The 18,667-nt window shown below is 44.9% G+C and overlaps 1 protein-coding gene and 1 pseudogene across 1 annotated transcript in view; one reads left to right on the forward strand and one right to left on the reverse strand.

Annotated features, from left to right (window-relative positions):
• LOC126481101 (syntaxin-6) overlaps positions 1-18,667 on the forward strand; it is a 190,727-nt gene that overhangs the window by 92,880 nt on the left and 79,180 nt on the right. The window lies entirely within an intron of this gene.
• Positions 16,279-16,396, reverse strand: LOC126482592 (5S ribosomal RNA; annotated as a pseudogene).

The following is an 18,667-nucleotide window of genomic DNA, read 5'->3' on the forward strand; positions in this document are numbered from 1 at the left end:
TATCGTTGTCAATTAGTCTTCAAGATTACGGTATTTTGAAACTTAGTCATGCAAAACGAGCATAAAAGACTAAATCTGGCACAAGAATCAGTTATTTCCTCTGAACTCTCCACGAACATGTCGCTTTTCTTTTCACGGTGCACGAGGTTTATGATCCATAACTGCCGCAAAGATAAGACAGCTAACACACTCACCGTACGAGAAAACTTTGAACTTTTAATGACTACTTGGGTTTTTACGGTGTCTTAAAACCCGGGAACACGTGGACTGTACGCAGGAGATCTCGGTCGAAATTATCTCTTATACTGATACTAGTGAAATAGTTAAGATTTTTGTGAGTGTGAAAAGAGTCCAGGAATTGTCGGACGTGTGTAAAGAACTTTAGCTGGGAAAAGTCTTGGCGTAGCTTTTACTGCGTGACGCAGCAGTACAGAATTTCAACGCATTTAGCGTCATTACAACGGGATATTTTAAAACTGAAGTACTTTCTTGTATTGCGTGTGTTGTATGCGGGAATTAGAAAATCACAATTCCCATCCTAGGTAGGTCAAGTTGGCCACAATTTTGTAGCTGCTTTCGGATGTTTCAGCATTTCCCGTTGTCAGAATTGTAAAGGACTTGTTGGGACTGGATTTAACACCACACCTACTCCAAACATTTCTTCCAGTACTAATAATATGACTGATTCTGTTACACATACATATACATCATGTAGAATTTTATCTTTAGGGTACCCGTCACATTTGTGGATGAAATGTGGAAAAACGTTAAGTTATTCACAGATAGGAATGATGCTGACTGTCGGGGCTTCTATTCCTGTACTGTCTTAGCTGGGAATAAAGGGGTTGCATTCAGTCAAGAGGACAATAACATGCTAAGGGAGTTACCTGAGATAAAAAGCAAAACCCATCACGGTGAGGCACCCATTTCCATGCCGTGGATTGTTGGAAAATGTTGCCACTTTTGACAGGTTGATCGTGCACTAGAAAGCGGCGAATGCTGCTTATTTTTCAGTTAGTTTACCTAGGCGAAGATTCTCACAGTCTTCATTAGTCTGAGAAATTATAGTAGGTATGCTGTGGAACTGAGCTACTTATGTCTTCTCAACATTACGACAGCTTTTAGTCTACTCCCATCCACTACTACCAGACGCTTCACATCAACTACTGTCCGAATGCCTTCTCTGCCTTCTACATGCACTCCGGTCTTTAGCGGTAAGAGTCTATGCCATTCCTGCACGTTTTATGAAACCATCTACTCACCTTACATTAAGCTTAATTTTCGGTATTATTCTTCTTTCGTGTAACTGAGCAAAGAACTTCCTTGGTCCAGTTACAATTCCGTCGCCTACATGTCCTGTCCACCTCTCTTTCACTTTCAGTACAGAATTACACCTTCCAGTCTATTTGTTTGTTTTTTCGCCTACCTAGTCCCACTCCAATAAGTGCACTTCTTTGTGTGTGTGTGTGTGTGTGTGTGTGTGTGTGTGTGTGTGTGTGTGTGTGTGTGTGTGTGTGGTGTTACAATAACAAAGGATGGTCTCATAAGTTTACACCGAAATAAATTGATATTTTTTAAAACTCATGGTCACAAAAGGGAAAACAACATTTTCGGTAGATCCATCTGAGAAGTACAGATATTTGCATGTTTAATATCTCTGCAAAGTACGCAGCTGGATTTATAGAAAAAAAAAGTCGTCGATAAATGTAGTTAAACTTCTTGACAGATTGAACATTTATCCCGGACCGGAAATCGAACCTAGTTACTTTGCCTTTTGCGGACAAGTGCTCTTCCGACTCAGCTATCCAAACGTCACTCACGACCCGCCGCCACAGTTTTAATTCCGCTAGCAGGAGAACAGTTACTCGCGAATGATGATGATATTTGGTTGTTGGGCGCTCAACTCTGTGGTTATCAGCGCCCGCATCAAATCCCAATCTTTTCACAGTCCAGTCACGCCACTTTTCCCGAATCATGAAGTGATGAGGGCAAAACAGCAATCAGTACCCGTGCAGAGAAAATCCCCGATCCGGTCGGGAATCGAAGACCCCGTGATGCAGAGGCAGTAACGCTAGCCACTTTTATTTTTTTTTTTTCATTTTGTCGTTGTTGATCGTTGTTGATCGTTGTTTGGTCGTTGCGGACGTCACATGACATCGGTTCAAGTTCGTTGTTGATCCTTTCACTCAGTTTTTTATTAGAGGCCCACCAGCTCTCTGACCGAACACACTGAGCTACCGTGCTGGCTGCCATTAGACCGCGAGCTGCGGCCTGAGGTACTCGCAGAGGCGAAGCTCTTGAAGCGCCCGTGAGTCGTCGGTCGAGCACTTGGCGAAAGGCAAAGAACAATAACTCCGATTAGATTACAGTATTTTCTGAAGATGGGTATTTAGTACCCCCGCCCCTCCATTCATTCATTCATTCATTCATTCATTCATTCATTCATTCATTCATTCATCCATCAATCCACCCGCGCCATCTTGGTACTGCGTAGGTTGATGAATACGAAGATATGGTAGGCAGTTTACAGAAGAGACGAGGCCTATTTCCATTTGTTCGGTTACGACAACAAGCAGATCATCTGGTTTTGCAGTCACGTGAATCCTAGAGAACAGCATCAGCAACCTCTGTGTGCCACAAGAAGTTGTGTTGTGCGCTGTGCCCGTATCAGCTATCGTAGAACACTGCTTTTCCGAAGGCGATCTATTCAGCGTTGTGCCAATGACTTCACAAAGATACGCAAACATGTTGGAAAACTTCGACTCTACAACGTCCTAATTACGATGTAAATGTGGTGACATTTTTTTCAACGAGACGGAGCAACCTCCCACACGGCAATAGAAAGCACACAATAGCACACAATGTTACTAAAATGCTTTGTATCTCGAAATGGCGATATCGCAATGGCCACTCCGTTCACCGGAGTTAACAAAGAGTGATTTTTTCTTGTGGCGTTAGCTGAAGAGTAAAGTGTGTCAGTATAACCCTCCCTCACCCCCACAAACAATTGAAGCACAGAAAGAACCGATCCGTTGGGAGGTGTTGTAAATGCCACTGGGAATACTGTAGACTGTGGTGATTAACTGCAGGACTCGTCTGTAACAATGGCTGTGCCTGAACTGACTTCTTACTGGTGTTTTTTTTTAAATTAAGTCGATTTACGTAATTTACTTAAATGCATGCTATTTAATGTGGTAAAAAGACAATTTGGAGAAACTTACTGATTTTTTTTTGCAGCATTTTCATAATCGTTTTTTATTGGGTTGTGGCATAAGTTCGTAGCGTTTTTCCATAAGTTTAATAAACACAACATACACATGTGAGAGACTTTAGCCATAGCACTCCGTCGTCAGGCCACGAGTGGCCCAACGGGACCATCCGACCGCCGTGTCATCCTTAGTGGAGGGTGCGGATAGGAGGGGCGTGGGGTCAGCACACCGCTCTCCCGGCCGTTACGATGGTATTCTTGACCGAAGCCGCTACTATTCGGTCGAGTAGATCCTCAATTGGCATCACGAGGCTGAGTGCACCCCGAAAAATGGCAACAGTGCATGGCCGCCTGGATGGTTATCCACCAAGTGCCGACCACGCCCGACAGCGCTTAACTTCGATGATCTCACGGGAACCGGTGTAGCCACTGCGGCAAGGCCGTTGCCTAAGAGACTTTAGCCATCTATAATATATTCTCTTTCACTGTTTACAGTAGTCTGCCAACGCTGGAGTAACGTTTCGTTTCCGCGACTGTAGAAATCACGTGGTTTTGAGGCAAAGAACTCGTCGAGCCATGTTCGGAGCGCCTTTTCATCCGGAAAGAAAGTTCCTTGAAGGTTGTTCGATGGAGAGAAGGTGAAAACCTGAGGACGCGAGATCAGATGAATAAGATGGGTGCGGAATGACTTCCCAACCCAACTCCTGTAAAGTGTTTTTTGTCAGTCCAGCAGAATGTGGGCAGGCGTTATTGTGGAGTAGCATCACTTCACACAGTCTTCCTGGTCGTTGTTCCTGGATTGCTTCTGCAAGACGTCTCAGTTGATGACAATGTCAGCTGTGATGGTTACAGCTCAGGGAAGCAATTCGTAGTACAACACACCGTCGCTGTTCCAACAGATGCGTAACATTATATTTTTTGGATGCGTGCAGGTCTTTGTACGGCGAATTGCTGTTTTGTTTGGACTCAACCATTCCTTTCTGTTCCTTAAGTTAGCATAAAGACACCATTTCCCGTCAGCGTTAACGGTACAGGATAAGACTGGTGTCCGCACCCGGTAGCTGAGTGGTTAGCGCGACAGTGTCAATCCTAAGGGCCTGGGTACGATTCCCGGCTGGGTGGAGATTTTCTCCGCTCAGGGACTGGGTGTTGTGTTGTCCTAATAATCATCCCTTCATCCCCATCGACGCGCAGGTCGCCGAAGTGGCGTCCAATCGAAAGACTTGCAGCCGGCGTACGGTCTTCCCGACGGGAGGTCCTAGTCACACGACATTTATTTATTTATAAGACTGGTCGGTGTTGTTCACGAGCCAATTGATGACGAGCAAGCAGAGATGCACACGTGGCCAACCGCTGATTTTTGTGATTTTGGCTTAGAGCATGCGGTACACATACACGCGGTTTTTGAACCTTCCACATTGAACGTAAATGATCGGAGCTCATCACATTTGGCAGTTCTCGAGTACACTGACGTGGATCATTGTCGATTAATGCGTGTAAACGATATTCATCAAAACCCAAAGGTCTTCCTAAATGTGGAGACACACGATCCTCCTTAACAAGAGAAAACTATTTTCCTGCCGTGTTCTGTCCCCATGCACGGCGCAAATGTTTCTGGCTGCCTCCGCTGCTGTTACCCCTTTACCGAATTCAGGCAGAAAAATAAGTCGGAGGTGTTCAGATTTCTTCATTACCGCTCCAATTTTCTAGCGTCCACTGCCCCACTCACTATCTCCAAATGACAACACGTATACTCAAACAGCAACAGTGCACTACAAATAAAAAAGACCATGGATAAATACAGCCATAGCAACCGGAATACCAACATGCAAAACAAAAACACTAAAAACTTATGCTTGAACCTAATACACTACTGGCCATTAAAATTGCTACACCAACAAAAAAAAATGCAGATGATAAACGGGTATTCATTGGACACATATATTATACTAGAACTGACATGTGGTTACATTTTCACGCAACTTGGGTGCATCGATCCTGAGAAATCAGTACCCAGAACAACCACCTCTGGCCGTAATAACGGCCTTGATACGCCTGGCCATTTAGTCAAACAGAGCTGCCCATGCAGCTTCAACACGATACCTCAGTTCATCAATAGTAGTGACTGGCGTATTGTAGCGAGCCAATTGCTCGGCCACCATTGACCAGACGTTTTCAATTGGTGATAGATCTGGAGAATGTGCTGGCCAGGGCAGCAGTCGAACATTTTCTGTATCCAGAAAGGCCCGTACAGGACCTCCACATGCGGTCGTGCATTATCCTGCTGAAATGTAGGATTTCGCAGGGATCAAATGAAGGGTAGAACCACGGGTAGTAACACACCTGAAATGTAACGTCCACTGTTCAAAGTGCCGTCAATGCGAACAAGAGGTAAGCCGGGCGCGGTTCTAGGCGTTTCAGTCCGGCACCGCGCGACTGCTACGGTCGGAGGTTCGAATCCTGCCTCGGGCATGGATGTGCGTGATGTCCTTAGGTTAATTAGGTTTAAGTAGTTTTAAGTTCTAGGGGGACTGATGACCACAGCTGTTAAGTCCCATAGTGCTAACAGCCATTTTCGAACAAGAGGTGACAGACGTGTAACCAATGGCACCCCACACGATCACGCCGAGTGATACGCCAGCATGGTGATGACGAATACACGCTTGCAATGTGCGTTCACCGCGATGTCGCCAAACACAGATGCGACCATCATGATGCTGTAAACAAAACCTGGATTCATCGGAAAAAATGACGTTTTGTCATTCGTGCACCGAGGTTCGTCCTTGAGTACACCATCTCAGGCGCTCCTGTCTGTGATGCAGCGTCAAGGGTAACCGCAGCCATGGTCTCAGAGCTGATAGTCCATGCTGCTGCAAACGTCGTCGAACTGTTCGTGCAGATGGTTGTTGTCTTGCAAACGTCCCCATCTGTTGACTCAGGGATCGAGACGTGGCTGCACGATCCATTACAGCCCTGCGGATAAGATGCCTGTCACCTCGACTGCTAGTGATACGAGGCCGTTGGGATCCAGCACGACGTTCCGTATTACGCTCCTGAACCCACCGATTCCATATTCTGCTAACAGTCATTGGATCTCGACCAACGCGAGCAGCAATGGCGCGATACGATAAAACGCAATCGCGATAGGCTACAGTCCGACCTTTTTGAAAGTCGGAAACGTGATGGTACGCATTTCTCCTCCTTACACGAGGCATCACAACAACGTTTCACCAGGCAACGCCGGTCAACTGCTGTTTGTGTATGAGAAATCGGTTGGAAACTTTCCTCATGTCAGCACGTCGTAGGTGGTGCCACCGGCGCCAACCTTGTGTGAATGCTCTGATAAGCTAATAATTTGCATATCACAGCATCTTCTTCCTGTCGGTTAAATTTCGCGACTGTAGCACGTCATCTTCGTGGTGTAGCAATTTTAATGGCCAGTAGTGTACTTTGCTCTATCCTGTGTCTGGAAAACACGATACGCGAGCGGCGCTTCCACGGCAGACCGATGTCCGTCGGGAGGAGTTAGTTCCGCTCGGAAATACGCTACAGTTGGCCGACAGGGGCTTAATTGCAACGGCGGTGGAGGGCCTGAATGATGGTGACGTGACGCCGCGTGCATTAGTCAGCTTCGTAGACGAGTGCTGAGCGGCGTGGGAGCGGGCCGTTCCCTATGCGGCGCTGTGCTCTGCGGCACAATATCGCCAGCATACCACTGCACTCGGCTGCGGGTGGCGCGAGGCGCATTCCAGCGCTCTCGCCTCTGCAGGCGCAGGTCCCGCTGCCTGGCCGTTTCAGCGTTCCGGAGCGGCGTCTCGGCCGCTTTGAATATGTGTATAACTACCAATTCCCGCTGCCACACACACACACACACACACACACACACACACACACACACACACACAACCGGGAGGCGGAGGAGGGAGTTGTTGTCAAGGAATGTTTCCGTGTCAGTTTTCCTCCTTACTTCTTTAACCTGCTTCCCTGTCGGCATTAAAGGGCTAAGTGAACCTCAACCGTGCTCCAATCCAAGCAATAATCCGATCGGTCACCGAAAGACAAACCCGGGGACCACCACGTTTGAAGACATCATAGCGTGGAAAAAGCACGTTGGGGGAGTCCCAGAGCAAGATCCAGCATGTCAGATATTCTGAACGCGAGTCTAAATGTAGACCAGTGAGATAGAAGAACGCCACCTACGTCACATTAACGGCATCCTTCTTGAATACATAGGCGCGAGACGCCATATTGGTTTCCATTTGGAGCCGATATGTATAATTGCCATTTCTAAGCACCAGCAAATTGAAGATCTTTCGAAAACTCGTCGTTAATTGTTTGATATGTTGTAATAACATTACCGGAAACATCATACTCGTGGTTAATGAGTTACTGTAACTTGCTTATCATGAAAGTATGCCGTTTCTGTGCAACGGCACGTTTGGGATCCATCAAAAACGCATTGTTGTTGGTAGAGTTTGTTATAATTAAATGCCAGTCAATAACCTGTCTGCGATTAAAGTTTTTCAGCAGATTGTAATACGAGTAGTATGGTCATAAATCATTCATGGTCGGTGTAGCGTAATGAAAAAAAAGTGTTCAGATGGCTCTGAGCACTATGGGACTTAACATCTGAAATCATCAGTCCCCTAGAACTTAGAACTACTTAAACCTAACTAACCTAAGGACATCACACACATCCATGTCCGAGGCAGGATTCGAACCTGCGACCGTAGCGGTCGCGCGGTTCCAGACTGAAGTGCCTAGAACCGCTCGGCCACAAGGGTCGGCCGTAATGAACAGTCCCAGAATTGTAAGGTGATGCGCAGCAGGTCCGCAACTCATTATATCCAAATATTTTTTGCTATCTATCGCGTTTACTATTACCTTGTGATACTTTCTTATTAGTTTGATAAAAGTATATTCTATAATACTAGATGTTGTGTAAATATAATGGTGCTCTTCTTAAGAGTTTGTTCGATTGTCGTAATCTACATGATAGCTTCCAGTACTTGCAGTAAGATAGTTGAAAATATCTTCTCTCAAGTTGTGTATTACACTTGTTGTAAATATTGTCCTGCGGAATAGGAACAGTGATCAAGTAAGCAAGACCTTAGGGTTTTACTAAAAAGTGGGAATGATGACATAATTTTTATCTTATGTGGAGATCTGTTTTAAATTTGTGTCGCACTATATGTTACGGAACTTTTATAAGCCGTTGTCCTTATTGGTTGTACGCGGCACTTTCCTTTTTGCCTTAAAACATTTGCATTGATATTGAAACTTTTATTCATGTATATTGCAGACAGAACAACGTAACTAGCATACGCAGAAAGGAGGAAATGAGCCTTTTAATAGAGCTGACGCAGGAATTTTACGCTCCTTCCATTTCGTAAACACTGTAATTTGCGAGCCACATACAGCCAACAACTGCCGCTGGACCGCGCTGCTATCGCGTTTACCTTGTTGAGGCACGTGTAGATGCACAAGTCACATGGTCTCTGAGCGTTCGGCAGCACTTTAAACTCGGCACGCTCAACGCTAAGGTTCGAAAGAACGGCCTGCGTGCCGACGGCTTTAGAGACGGAGCGCAAGCTCGAATCGGCGAAGGAAATCGTGTGTTCCCTTTCAAGGGAATCATCGTGGCGTTTGCAGTAAGCGATTCGTGGAATATATAAATCTGGATGTTTGGGTGGGGATTTGAACAGTCATCCTCTCGCATTCGAGTCCAGTGTTACCACAATGCCACCATACTTATCGATCACATAAATTAATTTATTTGTGTATAATCAAATACAGTTGTATGTAGTGCTCACTAGCACGTCTCTGGCACCTGTGTTCGTATATCTACATTGTGATTGTACAGTGCGGGAGAATTGATTGCCATCCCCTTATTTCCACTGAAATGCTAAATTAGAACCCAAGACAAATTACATGATGCCTAGCGCTTTCCGATCACTGCAGAGTTTCCTGGACAAAGACACGCGTCCACTCGCTGCGGAGTCTCAAAGTACAATATCCGGCCTGAGCAAAGGGACTGGATGCTCCAGGTAATCTCTCTGCCGATAGACAGCAAATTGTACTGCATAGGTTGACCTGCCTACCCGCAACATGCAGCACTACTTTCCACTTACTTAAACTTAGTTACTCCAGTGCTAATTAGCATATATACTGAGGTGGCAAAAGTCATTGGATACCCCTAATATCGCGTCGGACCTCCTTTTGTCCAGCGTAGTGCAGCGACTCGACGTGGCGTGGACTCAACAAATCGTTGGAAGTACCTTGCAGAAAAATATTGAGCCATACTGCATTTATAGCCGCCCGTAATTGTAAAAGTGTTGCCGATGCAGAATTTTGTACACGGGCTGACGCCTCGATTACGTCCCAGAAATGTTCGACGGGATTAGTTTTGGCCGATATGCGTGGCCAAATCATTCGCTCGAATTGTCCAGAATGTTCTTCTAACCAATCGCAAACAATTGTGGCCCAGTGACATGGCGTGTTTTCATCCACAAAATTGAAGTCCGTGAATGGCTGCTAAAGGTCTCCAAGTACCCGAACAAAAGTATTCCTAATGAATGATGGCTCCAGTTGGACCAAAGGACCCAGTCCAGTCCATGAAAAGAAAGCCCCCACCAGCTCGCACAGTGCCTTATTGACATCCTGGGTCCATGTCGTCATGGGGTCTGCGCCACGCTCGAACCCTACCATCCGCTCTTACCAACTGAAATCGAGACATCTGACCAGATCACGTTTTTACAATCGTCTAGGTTCCAACTGATGTGGTCACGAGCCCAGGAGAGGCGCTGCAGGCGATGTCGTGCTGTTAGCAAAGGCACTCGCTTCGGTCGTGTACTGCCGTAGCCCATTAGCGCCAAATTTTGCCTCACTGTCCTAAAAGTTAAGTCTGCCGTACGTCCTACTTTGATTTCTGCTGTTATTTCACGCTGTGGTGCTGGTTTGTTAGCACTGACAACTCTACGCAAACGCCGCTGCTCTCGTTCAGTGGCCGGCGGCCTTTGCTTAATGCTTTGTCCGTGGTAGAAGGTAATACCTGAAATTTGGTATTCTCGTCACGCTGTTGACACTGTGGATCTCGGAATATTGAATTCGCCAACGAGTTCCGGAACGGAATGTCCCATGCCTCTACCTCCAACTACCATTCCGCCTTCGAAGTCTCTAATTTAAGCCGAGCAGCCATAATCACTTCGAAAGCTTTTTCACGTGAATCATCTGAGTACAAATGACATCTCCACCAATGCACTGCTCTTTCATGCCATATGTACGCGATACTGTCGCCATTTGTATACACGGTGTTCGGAAATTCGCGTTACAAACTTCTAGGATTTGTATAGGGGACTGAGTAGATAATATGTCCGGAGGCGTGCCGTTTCCGTGCTACGACGATTTGAAAATGTGTTGGTAGTGCGACCACTTTCGCAAGTAATTGATTAGGCGTGACCCAGTAAATCACTTGTTTTACAGTTCCGCTCACTAATAACTAAAGAAATTGCTCGTGTGCTGATTTCTCTTCAACGGCATTATCGAATTCGGGTGTGTGGCGTTTCTTTGGGGCACCATAGTTGAGCTTGCTGAAGGTGAAGGTGAAGGTGAAGGTGTCATTTCCAGAAGCCGTTGCGTAATTGTGGCGAAAAGGGTATGCGATGGAGTCATATATTGTGGAGAACGGTGAAGATAAAGGCGACGAGCAGCTCTTCCATTACCGTGAGCTTCGCCATTGAGAAGGATCATGTCGGTGTATTGTGCAAATTTGTACGCAACCATTTTACTCTAATGTTCATAGACACGTGAATGAGATTCGAACTAGGTCAGTGAGGTAGGACAAAGGTCAAATGACATCAGTCGATCCGAATTAACCACCCAAACGTGATTACTCTGTTGCATACCTATGTTTTCAAACGGCTGTCGACATGGGTTCCTATTCGAAATATTTTGTACTGACTCCCCTCTACATGTCCTAGAAATTTGTGACGGGAATTTCCTAGTCCCTTATATGTGCGTATCGCTATCCCATGACTTGTCGGCTTAGTGTAGAGACCACTGATACCTGTAAAGAGCTACCTGTCAGTGAAAAAGTAACTACAGTCGCAATTAACTTTAGTATTTTTAAGGCAGTAGTACACAACTTTAAAACTATGTAATAGGCGTATCACCATAAGCTACTAGAGTATGTATAGCTTTTACAGAACGACTGGTTTCGGCAGCATGTCCTTTCTCAGGACCAAACGCAATACATTGTACCCAGTGGATGCCTGGAGATGCCCGAGACACTTCATACTCAAACATCGGTATGCCGAGCGGTCTAGGGCGCTGCAGTCATGGGCTGTGCGGCTGGTCCCGGCGGAGGTTGGAGTTCTCCCTCGGGCATGGGTGTGTGTGTTTGTCCTTAGGATGATTTAGGTTAAGTAGTGTGTAAGCTTAGGGACTGATGACCTTAGCAGTTAAGTCCCATAAGATTTCACACACATTTGAACATCGATGTGTGCATGCTTTCTGTGGACTGCACACTTTGTTTAATGGTTATTGTGTGATCTTGTTAGACAGTATGTGTCGTTTCATTATTGAAATCGACTACGTGATGATATCTTCTCACTCAGCGTCATCACTGGGGCAGAGGGGGGGGGGGGGGGGGGGGCGGGCGCTTTGCCTTGCCTTGCCTTAAGCCTCTTTTCAATTACAAGCCATTAGGTTTATGCCTTCTTCCATATTGGGGTGTTTTTCTCCACGCCTGTATTTTGACTTCATAGTCGGTGGAAATAAGGAATATAATACCTATGTGCACAGGTACATATAAAAGCAAGGAACTTTGCTGCATTTTCTTTCCCTAGTCTCACATTTTAGACACCTCCATTGGATGTAATGTGCTGCGTGTTGCATTGAGATTGACTGTACAACAGAAACTAGTTTCTCAGTAAAGATTATATTCTGTAGCAGCTTGCGGTGGTTCAATATCAAACTGTTTCAATTTCTGCATTATTTTAAACATCGCTTTTCTTTCTGTAAAAAAACAAATTGCGCTACAAGCAGTATACGTTTTGAATTAAATACTTTTTACATTATCTGTTACGGTATATCTGCTATCTTTCTAACAGCGGACAGAGCTGAAAAGATATTCCAAACGAATGAGAGAGTGGTTATTTCGTAATACTCCTAATGAGAACTGTGGAAATAAAATATTCGTACATGAGCAGTTGTTGTGGTTTTCAGTCCGAAGACTGGTTTGATGCAAGTCTCCACACTAGTCTAGTCTGCGCATGCCTCTTCGTCTCTACGTAACTACTGCATCCCACGTCCACTTGAATCCGCTTGCTGCATTCGAGACTTATTGTCCCTCTGTAATTTTTGCCGCGCCCCCCTCCTCCATACTTCCATCCGTTACCAAATTGAGGATTCCGTGACGCCTCAGGGCGTGTCATATCAGTCTGTCTCTGCCTCTACATACATGCTCCGCAAGGATGCCGATCGTGTGTGGTGGAGGGTACCCTGTACCACCACTAATCATTTTCTTTTCCGTTCCGCTCGCAAATAGAGGGAAAAAGGACTGCCTACATGCCTCTGTACGAACCCTAATCTCTCTGATCTTATCGCCATGGTCCTTGCGCAAAATGTACGTTGGCGGCAGAAGAATTGATCTGCAGTCAGCCTCAAATGCCGATTCTCAAATTTTCTCTATAGTGTTCCTCGAAAACAACGTCGCCTTCCCTCCAGGGATTCCCATTTGAGTTTCCGAAGCACCTCTGCAATACTTGCGTGTTGTTAGAACCTACCAGTATCAAATATAGCGGCCCGCCTCTCAATTGCTTCGATGTCTTCCTTTAATCCGACCTGGTGCGGATCCCAAACACTCGAAATGTACCCAACAATGGGTCGTACTCGTGTCCTATATGCTGTCTCCTTTACGGATGAACGACACTTTCCCAAAGTTGTCACAATAAACTGAGGTCGACCATTCGCCTTCTCTGCCACAGTTCTCACATGCTCACTCCATTTCGTTACGCCTAGATATGTAATCGACGTGACTGCGTCAAGCGGCACACTGCCAAAGCTGTACTCGAACGTTATGCGTTTGTTTTCCTACCCATCTGCATTAACTTACATTTTTCTACATTTAGAGCTAGCTGCCATTCGTCACACAAGTGGGTATTATTGAAGTCTGAGGTGGTTTTGCCCGTCTGACGGATATTGCACAGCATGTGCAATACTTTTTTCATGACTGGCTCTCGCAAGGACTTCAATAATTCTGAGTGTGATCTTGTCTACTCCATGTTTCCGCTTGGATCTTTGAATTTCCTATCAGATTCTTCTCGCAGCATCGTATCTGACACCTCATCCTCATTTACTTCCTCTCCCTTTTCCATAATGTGAACTGTACCGAGTAGAAAAGAAAACAATCTTCAAAACCATTTTTATGCGAGATATCTCGGGATAACACGAAATGCTTATTTTAATTAGCTTTCCTCATAGCTTTCGCTGCAGTTTCCCCAACTGCAGAGCTATCCTTCTCTTTATCTTTATTCTTGTATTCTGAGCTTTTTTGTCCATATTAAAGCTAATACACACTAAGCAAATTTGATAACACCATCAGTTTTTAAGAATCGTTTGAATTGTCTGTGGAAAGGAAACCAGTACACAGTAATTTCTCTTTGCCCACACAACATGTGTAAACAATGTTAAACGACGCCCGACGTCTCAGGCTAAACTGTCCTGGTACCATTTGTTGCCTCGAAATGTGTAGAATAAAGCTCACAGTTTTTGCCTGGAGCCACATCCGGCCGCTCGGCGACGTGTTGTATTACTGGGCGTCTGTTTGCGGTTTGTGCGCACAGACGCACAACACAGTTCTTGCTGCTGTCGTGGTTGCCTCTAGTGGTGATCCCTCCCACTAGGCCGCATGTAAGCAGTATGTTTTCAGCAAAGCCGACTACGAACACACATGTTGATAGGAGGAACTGCAGTACAGAACTTCTTCCTCGAGAGAAACTCCGACGCAACAGTGCACTGCAGTATTTGTGTTTCCATTATCGTTTTAATTAGTTATGAGCCGGCCGAAGTGGCCGTGCGGTTAAAGGCGCTGCAGTCTGGAACCGCGAGACCGCTACGGTCGCAGGTTCGAATCCTGCCTCGGGCATGGATGTTTGTGATGTCCTTAGGTTAGTTAGGTTTAACTAGTTCTAAGTTCTAGGGGACTAATGACCTCAGCAGTTGAGTCCCATAGTGCTCAGAGCCATTTGAACCATTTTGAATTAGTTATGATTTACAGTGACAAATGTGTAGGTCACTGCTGAAAGGATGAAAACCGACATTTGTCAGTTATTGTACGGAGTTTCTGTTGAGATGTTTCGCCTATATAACATATTCATATAAAGCAGTTTATATTCGTCTCCTGTATAGGGCTCCTTTTCACGAGCCGCATAAATTTGAGCAAAAAAAAACAGATTTTTTCCGCATAAGTAATCGCTGCTATACTGCTGACATTTCTTATAAAACAGGTGAATTGTTATATCGTTCATAATATCCAACTTCTAAACAAAATAGACAGGTTTTGTAACACTAGTGAACAGTGCACTAGAACACACTTCGGCGCATACCTCTAACAAATGAAATGATGGTATGGCATTGTTGGCCGGGATGTCCCCGTTCGGGTTCGGCCGCCAAGTGCAGTCTTATTTCGGTCGGCGCCACATTGGGCGACTGGCGGCCGATAATGAGGATGAAATGATGATGAGGACAACACAACACCCAGTCCAACTCTCGAGCCCGGGCCCAGTGCATGGGAGGCAAGCACGTTACCACCCAGCTAAGCAGGCGGATGAACTCAAACAAAGAGTGGTACCGATAGTTGGGGATCGCACTTTTGAACCCATCTATACGGTGATTTAGGTTAAGGTTCCAGGTATCACACCCAGCACACATTCGCCCTGGTGGGCCCTCATTTGCAAGTAATCGACGAAAGAAATCGGAATTTTGCATGGTATTCTAGAGTCTCAAAAAAGATCATTCTCCACAGAGTGGTATTGTGCTGTATCGGTTAAGGTACGTACCTGCAATGCAGAAGGTCTAGGGGTCGAATCTCGTCACGTCTTTCCAAATTTATTTTCAATTTTTTATCAATCTGACTTTGATCATTATTCTTATGTAGTTAATTAGTTTAAATGAATTTTAACATTTGTAATCCTTTAAAGCATCATTTTAATCAGTATACTACTTGGTTCATTTACTCTTATTTTGTCTTGAAAGAAGGGTGATTGGAACCCTTCTGTATATGATTTTAAGTACTTTGACTTATTCATCATAATACTTAAACGTTTGAAAACGCTTATGTGTCGGTTTAAAAAAACGAAAGACTAAATAATCTCTATTTGTTCTGCAGTGATGTTACGAACATATTTTTCGTTACAAGATTTTTTTTTTTTAAGAGCAATCTTCATACAAACATTTAAAACATAATTTCTTGTTGCTCTATTTACAAAATAAGCAATATGAGGATTTAAACGAAAGAAAGAAGTATGTTTCGTTCTCAATCCGGCGTATGTGTCAAGAATAAGTTTTCATTCGCCAGCGAAAAATAGCGGGCATTTGTCATTTCATAGATCGGTTTTACGAGCAAGAGTCGTTGGGTTGTTTTCCGGATTTTAGGATCATCTTGCTTTTCACAGTCTTCCATTGAGTCGATGTATACTTCACTCACAGTGCCTCTATCGACCTCGTCACCTTATTTATTGCTACACTTTTTTTTTCTTCTCTAATATTTGATATGAATTATATTTGGTTTTCGTCAAAGACGCTGGTCAGTGCAAACTAGTTGTCCTTCCAGTTAGTGACTAGTTCTCTAAGTGCTTCGTTGAAGTGACTAATCTCCTTCCGAACAGGCTCAACGGCACCGACCGGCCGCCGTGTCATCCTCAACCACAGGCGTCACTGGATGCGGATATGGAGGGGCATGTGGTCAGCACACCTCTCTCCCGGCCGTATGTCAGTTACGAGACCCAAGCCGCTACTTCTCAATCAAGTAGCTCCTCAGTTTGCCTCACAAGGGCTGAGTGCACCACGCTTGCCAACAGCGCTCGGCAGATCGGACGGTCACCCATCCAAGTGCTAGCCCAGCCCGACAGCGCTTAACTTCGGTGATCTGACGGGAACCGGTGTTACCACTGCGACAAGGCCGTTGGCTTCGTTGGCTGGAATTTCGAGGATAGAAGCCGCTACCCTTTCTGAAGGTCTGCTCTTCAGCGCAGCTTTCGCAATTTCCTCCGTTGTATTTTTGAATATTTGCCAGAACTGAGAGGAGTTCGTGTGGTTACACTGGCGAGTTGTTGCTTTGCTGAGAGCATTGAGTCAGTTCCTCTCGATGTTTAGGTGTGGTTCCTGCAATTGCTTGAGAGCTCAACATACGTTTCGATTTCGTTTTCAATGTCTCATGAGGAAACGAGGATTTGTGATTATTTTAGGAGTACCGTAGACTTGCGTGTTTTCGAGCAGCTCTTTACCGCTAATACATTTTGGCTCTGATGGTTCTGTGAGGGGATATCATTATGATTATAGACATAGTTTCTTATAACGTAGGAATTTTGTTTGTTGACTTCTGTTTCTTTTGTGGACTGACTAGAGTGTTAAATCGTTTCAGTATATACTTCGGTTGTGCCTACCATAGGGGCTAACAATGTAGATGCTGTGTTGTTGAGAGTTATATTGTTCGATTTGTAGATCGGTGTCGCCAATTTTCTATTGGACACGAAAACAAAAAATGGTTGAAGTGGCTCTGAGCACTATGGGACTTAACATCTGAGGTCATCAGTCCCCTAGAATTTAGAACCACTTAAACCTAACTAACCTAAGGACATCACACACATCCATGCCCGAGGCAGGATTCGAACCTGCGACCGGAGCGGTCGTGCGGTTCCAGACTGTAGCGCCTAGAACCGCTCGGCTACCCTGGTCGGCGACACGAAAACAAAAAATAAACTGTGTTCGTAGTGTAATATCGAAAAAATTCCATTTCCATGTATTCGTGAAAACACCTTTGAAATTGTGAAACAGTTTTCGTACGCTGAGCGCAGCTGCTTCGCTTGTATACAATGCCATTTTGTAAACACCTGTATGGCAACGCCTCTTCATGGTGTTATAGACAGCTATTGTTTTCCCCTACAGCCGTTTGCGCTTCACAGTTGAAGTCTGTCAAAAGCACTGCCAGATGGCAAGGATTTCCGTAAGTTGACTTAATTGTAGGAGAGTCTTAGTAGTAAAGAATACATGTATTAAAACTTAATGTATGATGCGACGTTTTAACGCAGCTCAGTGTTTTATGACGTCATATACCTCCTGAACTATGATGTGTAAAATGTTCTAAGCCCCCTACCCCCTCCAGCGATTGCTGACTTATGTCAAGGGATATCTGTATCAAGTTAGGTTGAAATCGGTCTAGTAGTTTGAGATGTGGGACGTACATACATGCATGCATGCATGCATGCATTTTATAATATTTATCGGTTTCATGAGCTTTTTGGTGTTTGTGTCGCCAAGTGTTTTGATGCAAGCATGGAACTAAACTGTTGATATGTTTGAGGAATTAGACTTCGATATCCTGTGGCACCATCACCACCACCACCAGAAACAGCAAAGTAAAATCCTGCATCGAAGCCCTAGGTGCCTATTGAGCATTAAAAAACTCGAATCCTTGATTCTGTTTGAATGTTGCAGAACATGTTCTGGTAGCAGTCCGATCCCTCTCTTGTTGCCTTCAACAACACAAAATGTATTCATCGCAGTAAGATGAACAGTTGTACTAACTCATTTGACTGTCATCTCGCAAGGGAAAGGCAAACTGCAAAAGTGTCACGAATTTTCTCAATAAACGGTACCAAGCGTGATTTTACAAAGAAAAAAGTTGAAATGGCTCTGAGCACTATGGGACTTAAGGTCATCAGTTCCCTAGCACCGCTAGGCCACCCGGCCGGCGTGATTTTACAGCGAAACCGTAGGCGTCCCTTAATTTCAGCAGTATCAGCGAATTTCTTTCTTGGATTGCGAAAGGTTGCTAATTACTCAGAAGAGACATTCAACGCACTTGGCCGTGGTACGTACATGCTAGTAATGTTGCGTACAGATCATAACTCTGAACGAAAGCAGCGTCACCCACGCATTCACGTATTGTGTTCAGCGCAAAATATGTGACGATGTAAATTTATCATGCATTGAAACAATACAGAGAAGAATGAAGTTCATTTAAATTACACAGTCCGCCCCCACGGAATGTCACATTTCCGTTCGTTCTACCGTGTGTTCGCTGTTTGTTTTAGGGCTAGATTGCTTTTGCTCTGCTGGTAATCTAATAGTACGGAGAGCTGTTGTCGTGACAACCTACACGGAAATTCAAAACAGGAACTGTATAAATGTCATGATTTATTGTGGAGCTACGTCCAAGGGGAAAAAATTGACAAAAAA

This window comes from Schistocerca serialis, chromosome 5 (genome assembly GCF_023864345.2).
Source record: "Schistocerca serialis cubense isolate TAMUIC-IGC-003099 chromosome 5, iqSchSeri2.2, whole genome shotgun sequence".
Taxonomy (NCBI): Eukaryota; Metazoa; Arthropoda; class Insecta; order Orthoptera; family Acrididae; genus Schistocerca; species Schistocerca serialis.